Genomic DNA, 17,904 nt, shown 5'->3' with positions numbered 1-17,904 from the left:
ATTGTGAAGTTTGACCGATATAATAACTCTGATAATCAGAACAAGGCAACTTGTAGATAATATTGGTTTTATAAAGAGTTTTGTCTTTTACTTTTGAAAACAGTTGTCCGTTTTCTAATACATTATATGTAACAATTTTAGTATTAGTAAATTGTTTAAATAATCTAGTTACAGAAGGGTTTAAATGATTTGTAAATGGCAGTTATATTGCTGTGATTTCCTGCGATTAATAGCAACTTTAGTTGTTAATTTAGTTGAAAAATCATTGTTTTGTCGACGTTTCAGAAAGTTCACACTTGCCATTCTCAAATCAGGTTAGTTCCGCGTTTTCTAGATGTTCGAAAAAAACTAATAGGTAGGATTAATTTTATAGAGGGCACTATATTATTCATTAGAAAGCACTAGACACTGTGTGCTTCTTGTGATTGGTCCTGTGCGCATGCTAGTGGACAGGGTCTTATTCACCAGTTTAGGTGCTTGTCTTATTTGTATCCTTTTTTTTTAAGCAAGTTTGCGTGCAGTTAGAACTCTTTGAACATTATCTCTTGTAGTTAATTTTTTTAAAAGTTTTTTAAAGCTAAAAAGCGCCAGTGACTCTTAATAAGCCAACCAACACAGAGGAAATAGATATTTTAAGAGGGGTAAGACAGGCGTGTGCATTTTGTCTCCTGTGGCTGTTCAACGTTTATGTGGAGAATATTTTTGCAGAGGCACTTGAAAGCTCTGAGTGTGGTATAAAGGTCAACAGGTACCTTTCTGCTTCTTGGAAAATATCCAGCACACTCATGATTCCCAAACCAGGAAAACCCCGATCCAGCACAGAATCTTACCGACCTATTTCACTTCTAAACACTCTAGGTAAAGTCTATGAGAGAATTCTTAATTAATTGATAAACACCACCAATCTGGACTAATGAATTCATTTCTAAAAATAATCAATTCCTATTTCTCTACACCAGTCAAGTTGCAGACAAATTCTCTACATCCTTTATTCCGGAGTCCCTCAGAGCTCAATTCTAGCACCAGTTTTACACAGTCTACAAAAGTAACCTTTTTCTTCCTACCAATCTATCCGACTCCATCCTACTTACGCTGACGATACTGCAAGTAAAAAGTGGAGTCCTAAGGTCTAATATAAGCAAAAAAAGAACAAGATAAAAATTCAAACTTGTTTTGTGACAAAACTGTCAATACAAATCTTCTTTAGGATTGTAGAGTAGCTTGGATTGGCTAAGTGCATGTTTAGATTTAAAAGAATTATATCAAGTACATAGTAGAAAAAAAGCCAATCTAATATCACTATATGAAATTTCTATTATAATTACTTTATCTTCTAGCTACTGAAAATAATACTTATACCAAGAAAAAATTTGAAGTATATCAACTATAATTGTTATTTTGATGCTCTATATCTATTCATAGGTACATTTTTGATTTATTTATCAGCTTTTTATTGAGTAGTGGTAGTACCATACCAATGAATTGACAATGTGTTTAGTACATCAATTTAAGAAGTTTTCCGTGAATATCATCAGGGCCTGATGCCTTGAAGTTCTTCAGGGATGAAATGGTCTTTTTAATCTCATCTTTTGTAATAAGCGGAGATGATATTTCTTCGATATTAGTTGTGACAGTTTTTGGACGCTTACCATGTGTTTTTATATATGATTCCCACACTCTAAGTAGATGCAAGGTATCTGTTGTGACACTCCCGTTATCCAATAATTGCAGTGGTCGCCTACTTCTTAAGTTGTCATTTGTCTAATTTCATTATACATATTGTGATAGCCCTAGTTCTCTTCAAACTCTTCTATTCTCTTGTATTTTCCCCTATCCACCTCTCCTATTCTTTTTCATTGTTTTAATTGTTCTATTAATTTGGCGGCATTTTTCCGGATCTTATGATTACTTTTTATGTCCATTTGTTGCAGAATCTCGTCGGTCATCTAGTCCTTTTTTTTTCTATAACTTGCCTCCAGTTGCTCTTTGTACATATTGCTCGTGACTTGAGATTGTTATGCTCAATATTTTTGTCTTTAGTGTGTTTGCAACTCGAGCCCTGGTTTGATTTGATCTTGAATAGAAGGAGTGGAATTTATTAATTAATTTATGTACTTAAGAAGAAATAATCAAAAGTGAAGTTCCGCTTTTATTTTTAGGTATTTTAAATCCAAATTGTATTTTTCTACACTTCAACAAACAATACTGCCTCCGTTTCTATTTGATAAAATATCAGTTGCATTCTTCCAAACAATTTAAATCGTTTAATAAATTTGTTATCAATTTCGGTGATAACAGACATTTACAGTCTAATGATTCAACTGTTTATAATTATACTTTGTGCTAATGACTAGCCTTTAATATTAAATTCATTTTTGACTTGATCTTAGTGAATCTGTTTATTAAACTGATTAGGAGTTTACTTATCATTTAATACTTATCTATTTGTAATGTATTAATTTAAATACTTTTGTGCATCCTCTGTTTACTCTATTTTATTTATTACGGTACGTTTAAGGTTTATATATATATATATATATATATATATATATATATATATATATATATATATATTATATATATATATGTGTGTGTGTGTGCGTTCGGATAAATTTAAGCGGTCAGGTAAATAAAAATTACTAAGTTCTCGGGAAGAACCGCGTTGTTTTGCACCAATGTTGCCATTTTGGAGTCATTATCAAGAGGGATACGGTTCCGTTCGTTTCTCCTAAACCCAGAGACAATTCATCCCCAATTCCAAGGATATATGGCCTTCCAAAAATAATTCATAAGCCCATTGTCAGTGCATACAACTGCTCCACTTTTCATTTCATTTCATCTTTTGAAAATCATTTCTATTTCACACTCAGATATACTAGTTAGTTTTGACATTGTTTCTTTATTCACCAACATTCCTATCAATGAAACCATTTCCATCTTGGACTTTTAACATCAAATCCCCCAAGACACATTATCTATTATAAAACACTGCATGTCTAATACATACTTTTCGTTCCAAAATCGTTTCTATCGCCAAATCAAAGGTGTCCCAATGGGGTCCCCCCATTTCTCCCGTAATAACTAATATCTTCATTTAACATTTCGAAACAACAGAACTATCCTCATCAAATCTCAAACTGACCTGCGGTTTACAGTACGTTGATGACACATTTGTCATTTTGCACCCATAGTAAAGACACATTAGATCTCTTCCTCTTTCACCTGAATGGAATACATTCCAGTATTCAATTCACGTTGGATGTTGATTTTGAAGCGTCTTTGCCATTCCTTGGTGTTCTTATTCAGAAACACCCACCACAACTGTTCCATAAGACTTAGCGACAACAATCACGGTTCATCCGAAATTAATTCAAAAACATCTAAACCACATTCCATCCAAAAAAGAAACCTTGCGGTCTGACCAACCCAAAATCTTGCTACCTTTTATTAAAGGTGTCACTGACAAGATCAGTAATCCTCTAAACATCAAAACCATCTTCACTACTCACTCCAAGTTGTCCAATCTATGAATGAAGACCATGGTGTCTACGAGATACCTTGTTTCAGTTGCCCACGTACATACATAACCGTATTTACGAACATTCTATATATGTAAAACATTCCGATACTACTTCACTCTAGCATTACAGAAATAAAAAAATATTGCATATCGACGATACCATTACATCAACAGCGACGATACTTAAGACACGACAAACAGAAGAAGAATATAAAATGCTAAAGAGAGAAGAGAAAAAATATATCGAAAAAAGAACTTTGAGATATAAGAACTAAATAAACCAACAGAAACCAGAAAATTCAGAAAAAGCCAACTACATAAATTCAGTTTTCTTGTGGACAAGAATAATGATATGCAGGGAAAAGGAGGAGATATAGTATCACAATAAGGTACAAAAATTAGCGCAGAATTAATAAAGGAAGACACATAAACACATAAATTATTGATAGTGAACAGATGAAAATACGTATAAACAACTGCCACAGAAATGAAATAACGGAGTGATCATCCCACTATACAAAAATGGAGATCAATTTTAATACAAAAACTATCGGGCAATAACGTTGCTGAATATAGCCTACAACGTAATATCACATATCGTATACGAGAGTCAACTGACGAGAGCGGGTGTAATAGCCCTCCGAAAGGTGCGTTGGGTTAACTACCCAATACTGTAAAAACATTTTGTTATAAGAGCTACAAAGAAAGAAACCGGGATGTTTAACCTACGACGAACTCGCAAACGAAATAAGGATAATGATTTAAAAATTTGCACGTGGAACGTAACAAGCCTTTATCAGCCCGGAGCCACGGCTCTGCTCATACAAGAAATAAATAAGATAAGGTGAATAAGAGACTTTAATTATATATTCATCGATGCAAGATACTGTTCTAACTTATTAGATGTTAAGTCTTTTAGAGAAGCAAACATAGATAGTGATCACTATTTAGTTGAAGCACGATTTAAACAGAGAATATCCAATTTAAAAAAGAAGATCGGGAAAAGGAGATAAAAAATCGACATTAATAAACTAAAAAATCCCGACATTGCAAATGTATACAGATAGCAAATAGAAGATAAGGACAGAAAACTTAGAAGAAGAAGAAATTAACCAACTAAATGGCCAAATTTTATGGGCAAATAAACGAGATATTGAGTAACAGAAATTTAATGAAATATTGGTCAAAACCAAGTCAAAAAAAAAAGAAATCATTGGTTTGATCATGAGTACGACATGGCCACAAATAGAAAGAACGCAGCTTATCAAAAAACCATCGACGCAGGTTCTACACGGAGAAAAAAAGAAGAGTATAGGCGTCTTAGAAGAGCGGAAAAACGTATCCATCGACATAAGAAAAGGGAATACGAACAGAAAACTCTCAATGAGATACAAAGTTTATTCGATAAAAATGAAAGGATGAAATGTTAGAATTGAAGGAGAAAACTCTATGTTCTTTGACATTAATAATGGTCTAAGACAGGGGGACGCGCTGACGTGTCTCCTCTTTAATATTGCCTTGGAAAAGGCAATCAGACAATTAAATATTAGAATGAATGGAACTATTTTTAATAGATCGACGCAAATTCTCGCATTCGATGACGATATAGTTATAGTGGGCAGAAGTATGAGAGACATGGTGCAGTGTTTCACAAGGTTTGCGGACGCGGCAAGTGAATTAGGACTTGTGGTAAACGAGGAAAAAACCAAACATAATGTTGGTTTTTAAAATCCCCCGAAATATCCAACAGAGAATTCAAATTAACAACCATACCTTTGAGCAAGTCAAGGAATTGACATATCTTGGATCGCTAGTGTTACGCTAAATATGACTCATATTTAACCTGTAAACATTTTATTATTCAAGTATTCTCACGTAGATTCTCCGACCCGCTAGAAACCTGTCTGGCGTTCCATTCCGTTCGAGAAAGGTCAACACAGGTCGCCGAGGGGACTCCAGAAAGACGTTAATAAACTAAGTGTGAGAACATTTTATAATAAATAAAATTAATAAATTAGATTAATAAACTCAGTTCACTAGTAAACGCAACAAACACGACAAGAGCCGAAATAAAAAGACGCATAGCAAAAGCAAACAGAACTTTTCACGGTCTCCAGAAACATTTAAAAAATAAAAATATAAAACGTGCAGTAAAGCTCAATATACACAAGACCTTAATAAGACCGGTTTTGATATATGGGGCTGAAACGTGGATCTCATCTCAAAATGATGAAAGACTTCTTGGTACTATTGAGAGAAAAATTCTTAGAAAGATTTTTGGGGCCATAAATGAAAATGGGCTATGGCGTCGAAGATGCAACTTTGAACTATATCAGTTAAACACCCTTCCAGATATTGTAAAATTCGTTAAAGTGCAGAGACTTAAATGGGCTGGACACATTGCTAGGATGTCAGATCGTGAATACACGAAGAGATTAACATTTTCAAAACCAGAGGGCACAGAAAGTAGAGAACGACCACGAAGGATATGGATTGATCATGTGAGATCATGTGTGGCGACTTCTTTGTGAGCAGGCCAAGATCCAGAACGGATTGTCCAGCCAGTTATGATAATGATGATGATGGTGATAAGAGAGTCACAGACCACGTGCGGAACAAATACGTAAAGTATTAATGTGGTTTTTGCAGGCAATAAAATCAACACTGCTATGTTTTCCTGCAACTCAGGCAAAGAGTGTTCTGAAGCAGAGCAATATAATACGCAAATCATCTATATTCATAATTTTTCATTCACCCAAAAAGCTGCATTTAAATGCAAATTTTTACTTTTGTTGTTTTCGTTCTACTTATTAAAGCAAAAATCAAAATTAATCTATAGAAAACATCACGTTCCTATTACAATCAATCGAAATAACTGTAAACAATAATTTTCCACTTATTTTAATAAGATTAATAGGTGTTTATTAAAAGGTGACATGTAACGAAAAAATAAACGTGATTATGGAGTTTATGTTAACATTTATACCGAGTGTACAAGAGAAGCAACTTAACTTAAAATTTGCAAAAAAAATAGTTCATCTTTTCTATTTTTCTATACGTTAAATTATTTTGTACAATGTAGTTCAAACATTATTTGGTTAAAAAGTGTCATTTTAGTTGTATTCTATAATATATTGTTCACTGAACTCAGTCCCAACTATCTAGTATGAGTGTGTGTGTGTGTGTGTGTGGTTGGAAATACGACTGCGGATTACAATTCAGTAATTCATTTTGTATTCTGTTTTATTATTGCTTTTACAATATTATGTAATTCCGTAATACTCGATGGAAAGCAAACGAAAAGGTAATTTTTTCGTCTTTACGTTGAAGAGTCTTATTTGGAGCATTTATTCTCTCTAAAATCTTCTCCCAGTATACAGTTACAGTAAGTAACAGTACATACTCAAATGTATCATTTTTTTTATGTAAACCTTCGGACAACTTCGGACCTTGTTAACGGTTTTTCATTTTTTTTTTGAGGAAAAATGACGTAAACGATATTTAATTCTGTATTCACCAAAGATTATTGCCAAATTATAAGCCAATATACAGAGGCACTACACGTGAAATCAAATCTTAACTGTCCTTTCTTTTATTTCCGTATGCTCTTTATGAGTACAAAAAACCAATTCGCCAAAGATTTTTGCTTAGATGAGGAGATATGTTATGGGATGCAACTTTTAGACCCTTTATATCTCTCTTACATCTTTAGCATCGTCTGTTTTGCCTTGCAAATTTATAGAAAGCACAGATTAAAGCAAAAATCTAAATTTTGGTTTCATCAATAGAAATCTTTGGATTTCTATTTTCGAGATTTATCAAATGGTTTTCCTTTAGTGAAAATTATGGATGCCATTAAAGCAACCAATATCGACTGCTACTTGAACAAGACAATTTAATGCGACATTTTTGCGTGAATAACAAATTTGACTGTCTGATCTCTTAAAAGTATACTTCACGGAATGTTTGGTGAAAAAGTAGTAGAGGGAGAATGGAGAAGACGAACTAATGCAGAAATGTACCATTTGTATGCTAACCCTACAATAACAAAAGTGGTGAAAAAACGTAGACTAGAATGGCACGGACATCTAGAAAGAATGCAAGGTAATAGAATAGTCAAGAATAATACTTGGAGAGTACCTGAGGGCAAAAAAAAGAGAGGAAGATCAAGAACGAAATGGGGGAGATGTAGTGATGGAAGATGTCAGAGAGATGGGAATCAGAGATTGGAAACTCATAGCTAAGAACAGAAAATGATGGAAATTATCCATCCAGAAATAGGCCTAAAGGCCTGTTAACGCTGTATATACATATAGATTGGGACATCGTTCCAGTGGCGCACCCAGGGGGGGTTTTGGGGGTTAAACTTCCCTTCCCCCAGGAACCTATTCCGACACTGTTACTTACACATTTTAAGGACTTAAAATGGAGGTAACATCATAAAAAAAAATTCGGTGACCAACCAAACCCCCCCCCCCCAGAGGCAAATTCTAGGTGCGCTACTGCATCGTTACAAAAAATCAATAATATTTTATGTGTACCTGTTAATTTCTTTGTTTTATTTTTTATAATGTAGCTACAGTGTGTATTATATAGTATAATAAAAGTTATCAGAATTTTGTATACACAAACAATTAGTTTATCAGTGCCTCTTTCGACCGTGTTACAAATTCTCATGTATGTTCAAACACGTTACATGTGCGAACAAAAGCGTACAACTTTGAAAACTTGTGTCCAAAGTGCAAGTCCTTGTATTTTTGTCTTGTTATAATTTTATTATTTAGACCGTACAGGTTCTTATTCATCTTGTACAACAACTGCAACTTCTTATTAATAAAATAATCACCACGAACAGAATACCAGATGAATGGAGGAGAGCGATCATGGTGATGGTCTTCAAAAAAGGAGATAAGAAAGACCCCAATAATTATCGAGCAATAAATCTATTAAATACAACACTCAAATTGACAACGAGAATAATAGCGACAAAAATAAACGAAAGAATATCTCTGCAAGAGGAACAGCAAGGATTTCGGACAGGAAGATCATGCACGGATGCAGTTTTTGTTTTAAGACAAATAAAAGAAAAGTCGTTGGAATACAACAAACCAGCATATATGTGTCTGATAGATTTGAAGAAAGCGTTTGATAGAGTGAGAATTCGGGACGCGATAGATTTATTATATGAAAAGGAAATATCACTGGATTTAGTAAAAACCATTGAGAATATATATAAAGATAACATAGCTATGGTAAGATGTAAAGGAAAACTATCACAACCTATCAAATATGAAACTGGCATTAGACAAGGAGATTCGCTGAGCCCATTAATATTTAATCTGATAATGGATGAAATCATAAAGAAAGTTAAAAAAAGAAGAGGATATAGAATTTGAGAAAAGGAAATAAGGATAATATGCTACGCCGACGACGCCATAATAATAGCCGAAAATGAAGATGACCTACAAAGATTAATTAAAGAATTCGAAGATACGGCGCTCATATACAACATGGAGATCTCAACAGAGAAAACTAAAGCGATAGTGATATCAGCAGAACCGAGAAGATGTAAACTAGTCGTAAATAACAAAATAATAGAACAAGTGATGGAAACTGAATACTTGGGAATAAAACTGTCAAGCTACGGAAAAGTGGAAGAAGAAGTACAAAAACAAGTGAACATGGCAAACAGAGCAGCAGGATGTCTCAACAACAAAATATGGAGAAACAAATACCTCACAACGGAAACGAAAACCAGGATATATAAATCAACAATAAGACCGATAATGACGTACACAGCGGAAACAAGAGCAGATACGGCGAAAACACAAAGACTACTGGAAACAACAGAAATGAAAGTCTTACGAAAAATAACAAACCAAACTCTAAGAGACAGAGTAAGAAATGAGGAAATTCGAGCAAGATGTGGTATAGAGGAAATAAACGCGTGGACCAAAAGAAGAAAAGTGGAATGGAATCAACACATCGAAAGAATGACAAAAAACAGAATAGTACGAATATCAAGAGACAAATCGCCAAATGGAAGAAGATCATTGGGACGAGTGAGGAAAAGATGGTCAGACAACGTCAATTGAGCATAAAAACCGAAGTAAAACAGGCATTTTGCCTATTTATAAAGTAGGAAGAAGAAGAAGAAGGTTCTTATTGAAAAAATGACACTGTTTGCGAGTCTTAAACTTGGTAGATAGGCATCTTTTGGTATAAGAAAGAACCCTAACGAATTTGTAGCCAACATATTTTGTTTCTTCTCATACTCTTTACCTTTTCTTTGAGAAAAACCTTAGAATCTTGAAACTGGGTACATAGATTCCTTTTGGTGTAAGAAAAAATCCTTTGATTTAAGGACTTCTTTTTCTTGTATTCTATAAAATTCTAGGGTCCTTAAACTTGGCAGAAATTTACCTTTTAGTGTAAGAGAGAGCCCTATTGAATTAGATTCAATAGATAATCTGATCATTTGGACCAACCCATCATAGAGATGGTTCGTGGAAAATAAAAATGAACTAAACCGGTTTGGTCACTTAAAAAGCAAAAAAAACAATTCGTAAATGGAAACTTCAAGGAAATAGGACAATAGGAACGCCCCCGTAAAAGGTGGAGAGCAGATGTAGATGAAGATCTTAAAACCATGAACATCAGGCAGTTACAAAGGAAAGTATCCGACAGGCTAGAACGGAAAAACGTTGTTAAGCAGACCAAAAGCCACAGGGGATTGTAGCGCCATTAGAAAAAGAAGAAGAAGATATCCTTATCATATTTTTATGCTTTTTAACTTAGAGAACAATACTATAGTCTTCCAACTTCGCACAGATGTTCCTCTTGATGTATGAAAGAATCCTATTGAATTTGTCAATATTTCTTCTATTATTATGACTTTTTTCGAAACAAAAGTAACTGGAACTTTAAAGTTTGGCACAAAGATTCCTTTTAATGTAGAGTAGATCATATTAAAGGGACCAATAAATCTTTTTGTCATATTTTTACGTCTTTTTTCTTAAAGTACAGTACAACAGTATTCAAACTTTGTACAGATATTTCTTTTGATGTTTGAAAGAATCCTATTCAATTTTGAGTCAATACATGGGTCTTCTTCTTCTCGTATCATTATGAAGATAGATAGTTGCAAGCACACTTAAGACAAAAATATCGAGCATACAATATCAAGTGACGATCTCTTAGAAAAATGGAATAAGACCAAAGGTAATACGTGCAAAGTGCAACTGGAGACGAAATATAAAAAAATGAAGGACTGGATGACTGAAGAGATTCTGCAACAAATAGACATAAAAAAAATCATAAGATACGGAAAAAGGTCGCCAAATTAATAGAACAATTAAAAGAATGAAAAAGAATAGGAGAGATGGATGAGAGAAAAATATGGGAAATAGAAGAAATTGAAGAGAACTAGGGCTACCTTCTTCTTAAAGTGCCCTCTTATCAATGGAGGTTGGCCATTTCAATTTTAAACTCTTCTCTATCTTCAGCTGTTCTTATTAGCTGTTCAAAATTTAGCCCTGTCCATTGTCGGATGTTTCTGAGCCACGATACTCTTTTCCTTCCTAGGCCTCTCTTTCCCTCGATTTTTCCTTTCACTATAAGTTGGGCATATTGGTACTTATTATTTCTCAGTATGTGGCCTAGGTATGATGTTTTTCTAACTTTTACTGTGTTAAAAAGTTCTCTTTCCTTGCCTATTCTATGCAGCACTTCTTCGTTTGAGGTATGCGATGTCCATGAAATTTTGAGTATTCTCCGGTAGATCCACATTTCAAAGGCCTCCAATTTATTTACGGTTGATGTTTTAAGGGTCCACGTTTCAACTGCATATAGAAGAGTCGACCAGACGTAGCATTTTGATAAGCGTAGTCGAATTTCGGGTTTTATTTGAGAATCACAAAGCAGTTTTTTTATTTTTTCGAAAGATTTTCTGGCCTGTTCTATTCTCGATCTTATTTCTAGATCAGGATTTAGGCTGCTATCGATCCAACATCCCAGCTACTTAAATCTATTGACCTGTTCTAAAATGTGCCCATTTATTGTGCAAGGTTGAGGTACGTTTTGGTTTTTTCGGATTGACATCACTTTTATTTAATGTTTTTAATGTTTATTTTCATACCAAATTGCTCACAGGTCGAGTTGGTCTTGTCGATGAGTCGTTGTAGACCTAAGTCGGAATCCGCAATTAACACTGTATCATCGGCGTATCTGATACTGTTGATATTTACGCCATTCACATTGACTCCATCCTTGGAATCCTCCAATGCTTCTTTAAATAGAAACTCGGAGTAAAGATTAAACAGCAGAGGCGACAGAACACATCCTTTTCTAACTCCCCTCCTAATTTCTACTTCTGCGGATGTGGAACCTTCGATCCTAACTCTGGCGTTTTGGTTCCAGTACAAGTTTTTTAAGAATTTGATGTCTTTTCCATCTAAACCGACTTCTTGCAAACGTTCTAATAGTAGGTCGTGTCTTACTCTATCAAATGTTTTTCGAAGTCTATAAAGCATATAAATATATCTTTCTGTTGGTCGTAGCATATCGTCGTAGCACTAGGACTATCACAATATGTATAATGCAATGGGACAAATGACAACTCAAAAAGTAGAAAGTAGGCGACCACTGTAATTATTGGATAGCGGGAGTGTCAAAACAGATACCTTACATCTATTAAGAGTGTGGAAATGATAATATATAAAAACAAATATAAGCGTCCAAAAACTGTCACCACTAATAACGAAGAAATATCATCTCTGCTTATTACAAAAGATGAGATCAAATAGACCATTTCATCCCTGAAGAACATCAAGGCATCAGGCCCTGATGATATTCACTGAGAACTTCTTAAATTGATGTGCGAAACACATTGTCAATTCATTGATATGGTACATACGAATGACAAAAATTGTTATTTCTACATGGTAAAAAAATTAAAGAATGTAATATCATATTGGGACTCTCAGACATATTCGATATAAGTGCCAGACAATGTTCAGGGCGTGTAAAATGTTGCCAATCGCTCATATTTTACTATCTCGAAAACGACAATAACACACGAAAACGGAGTTGAAGTAGCTTAAAAGAAAACCTAAATGCAATACAATAAATTTTATACATGTCTACGCTTCAATGGCAAACAACGATAAACTTGGTAAATTTTAAAATAACTTACTTCACTACCATAATGGTAAGTTGGAGGACATAATGGAAACCTTTTTCAAGTTGTTAAGAAACCTAATAGACGATACAAAGACATGGCTAGACGGCAAAGCCGTTGAATCTGAGAAAACTTATCCTAAGATTGATATTGACTATATAGACAAAAAGAACTAAGTCTATACAGACTAAAAGAAATAATTAAATATTTGTACCTAACTATTATAATGAAAGTATATAAAAAACGGAGAAGTTAATGTTTCTAATAATATAGGCGCGATTATTCCTAAGTCCTCACCAACTTTGCGAAACAAGCAAAAACAAAATATGCAAAGAATTAATATTATAAAAACTTACTCTATCCTAGTCGGCCACTTAAAATATATTTTGAATGAACTAAAATTAAAAGACGTACCACAAGTCCAAGCAAAACTGATTAAGACAAAATTTTAAAAGGTCTTATTTGCGTACGGCATTGTTTATCGCGATATTTGAATTGGTAAATACCCATTGGAAGAACAATTTGCATTTTAACAAAGTATTTGTCTTTATTTATAATTATCTAACGAAATTATTTAACGCATAATATCGTTTTTTAACGAAAAACGGCGACCTTAGCAACAAAAACAGTTATATTAGTGTTAACAGTATTGCATATATATCAGGCGACGAATTAAAAGATGAGTTTCCTATTTAAAATAATAATTTATTTCATCTAAAACACAAATAACATGAAATTTTATTTTATCCCTTTAATCATGTATTACACAATTATATAATATAAAATGTATAAAATAGATTAAAACTTGCAGTACGAACGATATAGTGTTTAATATCAAAATAAATAGAATGTCTGTTTAAATTTCCTCATTCCGTCTCCATTAAACTTAATATTAAACCTCAGGTGCTGTGTATCTATCAGTTCTACTTTTTTGTCGCTTACGTTATTATTAACCTTATTGATAATTCAGTATTTTGTATGTATATATAAAGATGGTATGAGTTTCTACTTTAGAAATTTGCTAACTGAAAAACACCAGAGGACAGACAGATGACGCGGGATCCCAAATGAAAATAAAATACCAGAGATAACGGGAGATAAAGTTGTCTAGGCTTTAAATAGGATGAAGAATGGTACGTAGTAGGACCTGTGGAGGTTTGAAAGGTTCTAGAAGAGAAAGAGCTTGATTTATTGTATCAAATGATGAGTAGGATACATGAAGAAGAAAGGAAGCCCAATAGGGGAAGGGTGGGCAAAGTGGCCATGTTAAGGAATATTTTTTTTTTATCTTGAAGAAAATAAATAAGAAATACACTATATATTAACATACTGTAGCGTGATTAAATAAAACGAGCGGTTCGAATTTATATACATATATTTATTTATAACTTTACAGTTCGGTAGTATCTTAACAACTAAACTCACTCCTAACAACGTTACATATATATAATAAAGTTACTTTTCGAGAACATTCTGGCGTTGTCCCACCTCTAATTGTCTCCCGTCCGAAGGACGGGCGCTATTGACATGCCGTTTCTTACGTTTTCTAGATTCGTCCTTCTAAGAATTATGACGTATCGGAGATGGGCTATTTCGTTACACTGCTCCCCTCTTAAATCTGATCGTCCCGATCAGCAACTCTATATGTAGGCACAGGATGGCGGAATCTACAGGACTCTCCAGCTCTGCATGAACCCTTTAGAAAGAAATAACAGTCTACTGACTTTGAAGGATACGATTTCATCGGGTTAATGCAACACACAGTAATTCTTACACCGGTTTCTCGGAAGATCACTTCAAGCATGCTTCTGACAATCTTCCAATCCAGATTATCTAGTGCATGGCCTATCTTGGGTAAGGCCAAATTCTTGATGTCGTAATTGCACACAATTTTCTTCAAATTAGTTAGAGCACGCCATATGTCCTCGTAGCTTGCCCTGTCTGTATACGACTTCCTGGTCACCATATACAGCAAAGATCGAGAACCATCTTCTAATCTCATTACTCTTCCAACTTTAGGCTGCTGTTTTTTTAACTCGTCCAAACGACCGAATTTCTTATAAAATACGGATGAGATTCCTTTAGTCATCTGAAGATCTTGAGCAACACAGTGGGCTAGAGAGACGTTATGCGGAACACTAAAAAGATCCTGCTGAACTTCTGTGGTCACGCCGAATCTAGCACTCTTTCTCTCTGCGTAATTTGACATAAATTCATTAAAGCTTGGTCGCCGGTCATCTTTGATCTCATGTTGAAGGGTTCGTGCTTCTTCTGTTTCATTTGAGCCAGCATATGGTGCAAGACGATTTATGTGAACTACTTTTGGTTTACCTTTCGGCAACTTCTTAATTCGGAAAATTAAGTCATTTATTTTCTTTTTAATTTCATATGGACCTTCCCATTGTCTTTGCAGTTTGGGAGACAAGCCTCGACGACGTTGTGGATTATAAAGCCAAACAAGATCACCTACTTCATAGCTTTCACTCTTACATCGAGAATCATATTGATCTTTCATTCTGTCACTGGCTATCTGGATGTGTTGTCGGGCAAGTTCATGAATGTTGTTCATTCTTAACTTCAGGCGGTCGACATAATCTTCGCTGGCAACATGTTCTTCGGAAGGTCTGCAGCCAAACTCTAGGTCGCAGGGTAAACGAACTTCACGACCTAACATCAGGCAGGTTGGAGTCTGGCCTGTAGTTTCATTCACGGCCGAGCGGTAGGCCATTAGGAATAAATGAATATGCTGGTCCCAATCTCTTTGATGTTCTGATACAACCTTGGATAGGTGTTTACCCATTGTTCGGTTCATTCTCTCGACCATTCCATCTGATTGAGGATGCAGGGGTGTCGTTCTGGTCTTATTGACACCAATCAATTTACAAACGTTTTGGAAAAGAGTTGACTCGAAGTTTCGCCCTTGGTCGGAGTGGATCTCCAAGGGAACACCAAATCGGCTAAAGAATTCTTTAACAAGTACCTCTGCAACGGTAGCAGCTTCTTGATTTGGTATCGCATAAGCCTCAGTCCATTTCGTAAAATAATCCATGGCTACCAGGATATATTTATTTCCATCATTTGTCTCTGGAAGTGGACCTGCAATGTCGATTGCTACTCTTTCCATAGGACTACCAACATTGTACTGTCTCATGGGTGCCCTCTTTTTACCAGCCGGACCATTACTGGTTGCACACAGTTCACATTTCCGGCACCATCTTCTTACATCATCTTTACAGTTCACCCAATAGAACCGTTCTCGAACCTTTTGCAGAGTCTTCGTGATACCAAAGTGTCCACCTGATGCACCGTCATGCAACTGACGCAAAACTTCTGACACTTTACTTTTAGGTACAATCAACTGAAGCTTAGTATCTGTACCATCATCGTTCTCAAAGGTTCTATACAGAAGATCATCTTTCAGCATTAGGCAATTCCATTGGCTCCAGTAACACTTGACTTCTGGACTACATGCACTAATGTCTTGCCAAGAAGGTCTTTCACTTCGACGCATCCAATCCAATACTCTTTTTATACATGGATCATCTGCTTGAGCGTCTTGTAGCTGTTGAGGCTGCCATTGATCATTAATGACGGTGGTTCGTCTCACGGGGCAAAGTCGTTCTTCTAATTTAAGACAGTGATTACAATTTGCACTGCACGGCCGTCTCGAAAGGGCATCAGCATTTGAATGAACTCTGCCAGCCCTGTGTTCGATCTCGTAATCATATTCTTGTAATCGTTCTAACCATCTTGCCATCTGGCCCTCTGGATTACGAAATTGTAGGAGCCATTTTAGAGCAGCGTGATCCGTGCGAAGAAGAAACTTTCTGCCATACAAGTATTTATGGAAATGCTCACAAGCCTTCACTACGCCTAGCAATTCTCTCCTGGTAACGCAATAGTTTCTTTCTGGTTTTGACAAGACTTTGCTAAAGTAAGCGATGACCTTCTCCTGTCCATCTTGGATTTGGGAAAGAACAGCTCCTATTGCACTGTTGCTTGCATCTGTGTCCAACACAAATTTTCCTGCCTGTCTAGGGTAGCTTAAAATCGGTGCGCTGATCAGAGCCATTTGTAAGTGTTCGAAAGCTCTTTGACACTCTTCGCTCCATGTATATTCTTTGCCTTCTTCTGTCAACTTTGTTAATGGCTTGGAGATGTTGGCAAATCCTTTGACAAAACGTCGGTAATATGTACATAGGCCAAGAAAACTTCTAATTTCGTGTTTATCTCTTGGTACTGGCCAATCCTTAATTGCTGCAAGTTTTTCAGGATCAGCTGTTACACCATTACCTGCTACAATATGTCCCAAGTACTTCACTTCTCGTCGAAACAAGTGACATTTCTTCGGACTCAACTTCAGATTCGCTGCCCGCAATCGTTGAAAGACTTCTGTTAGGTTATTGGCATGTTCATCGAAGGATCTTCCAACTACAATTACATCATCCAAATAAACCAGGCATGTTTTCCATGTTAGACCTCTTAAAACTGCATCCATTAATCTTTCAAATGTGGCCGGGGCATTACATAAACCAAAGGGCATAACTGTAAACTGCCAAAGCCCTGATCCTATCGAGAATGCGGTTTTTTCACGATCGGCTGGCTCCATGTCTACTTGCCAATATCCACTTTTCAGATCGAGTGTGGAGAACCAACGAGAACCAGAAAGTGTATCCAAAGTATCGTCTATTCTGGGCAAAGGATAACTATCTTTTTTTAGTTACTGCATTGAGCTGTCGGTAGTCAATACAAAAACGTGTTGAACCATCTTTCTTTTTTACTAGGACTACTGGTGATGTCCATGGACTGTTTGATGGCTCAATTACCCCTTGTTTGTTCATATCTTTGATGATGTCTTCGGCTTCATCTCTTTTCGCAAATGGAAGTCGTCTAGGTTGTTGTCTGATTGGCTGAGCGTCTCCGGTATTAATTTTATGCTTTACTATGCTTGTTTTGCCATTATCCTTCTTATCCATGGCAAAAACATCTTGAAATTCTATCAGCATAGACTTCACTTTTTTAGTTCGTTCATCATCAAGATCTTGGCACGTTTTAATCATCGTCTCAACAAGCTCCTTTGGATACTTAGATTTTGACGGTTTCTCATTAGTATTCATGGAACAAATCGAAGCCACGGGAACACACTGTCCGATCAAAGTTCTTTTACTTAACTTAATAGCAGTTCCCTTTAAATTCATAACTCTTA

At 35.4% G+C, this 17,904-nt stretch overlaps 1 protein-coding gene across 1 annotated transcript in view; it reads right to left on the bottom strand.

Annotated features, from left to right (window-relative positions):
- LOC140437803 (clavesin-2) overlaps positions 1 to 13,075 on the bottom strand; it is a 63,409-nt gene extending 50,334 nt beyond the window's left edge. The window contains exon 1 of the mRNA XM_072527551.1: positions 13,055 to 13,075. The gene's annotated coding sequence lies outside the window, so the exon portion shown is untranslated. The remainder of the gene's footprint in view (positions 1 to 13,054) is intronic.
- Positions 13,076 to 17,904: the final 4,829 nt, after the last annotated feature.

Source organism: Diabrotica undecimpunctata, chromosome 3 (genome assembly GCF_040954645.1).
Source record: "Diabrotica undecimpunctata isolate CICGRU chromosome 3, icDiaUnde3, whole genome shotgun sequence".
Taxonomy (NCBI): Eukaryota; Metazoa; Arthropoda; class Insecta; order Coleoptera; family Chrysomelidae; genus Diabrotica; species Diabrotica undecimpunctata.
This window is presented reverse-complemented; position numbering and strand designations above follow the sequence as displayed.